Source organism: Falco punctatus, assembly GCF_963210335.1.
Source record: "Falco punctatus genome assembly, chromosome: 8".
In the NCBI taxonomy this organism is placed as follows: Eukaryota; Metazoa; Chordata; class Aves; order Falconiformes; family Falconidae; genus Falco; species Falco punctatus.
The window spans coordinates 43872203-43872687 of record NC_137588.1 but is presented as its reverse complement, the minus strand read 5'-3'; positions in this window follow the sequence as shown (position 1 = coordinate 43872687).

Sequence of the window (485 nt, the reverse complement as noted above, 5' to 3'; positions counted from 1 at the left end):
ACGACTGTCGATCACCACCCGCGCCCCGCCCATGCCCAGCTCCCGCGAGAGCTGCGGGGGAGCGGCCTGGTGGCGGGGGCGCGGGCGTGGGGGCGCGCCGCGTGGTGCAGGGCGGCGCCGTGTCACGCTGTGTCACGCTGTGTCCTGTCGCGTCGTGTCGCCTGGCCTGGGCGGCCGAGCCGGGCGGCGGGAGCTCGGTGAGCGGGCGCTGCCGGGCCGTGCACGGAGCGGGTGGTGCTAGGGGGAGACCCAAGGTGCGTTTAGCACTGCTCTCCTCAGCTGTGAGGTGATGCAACGACTGCAAATACGGCACTCTGCAATATGGAGATAATCCGAAAAATACTCATGTTAAAGACAGAATTTCTCTTCATTTTATGGGGAAACATCCCAAAAGCCACAGTCTGATTCCATTTGAAAATTCAACGTTCAGCCTTAAAACTGCAAGCAGAGGTTTGAGCTTTCTTCCTCTGCTACGTACTTCTCAG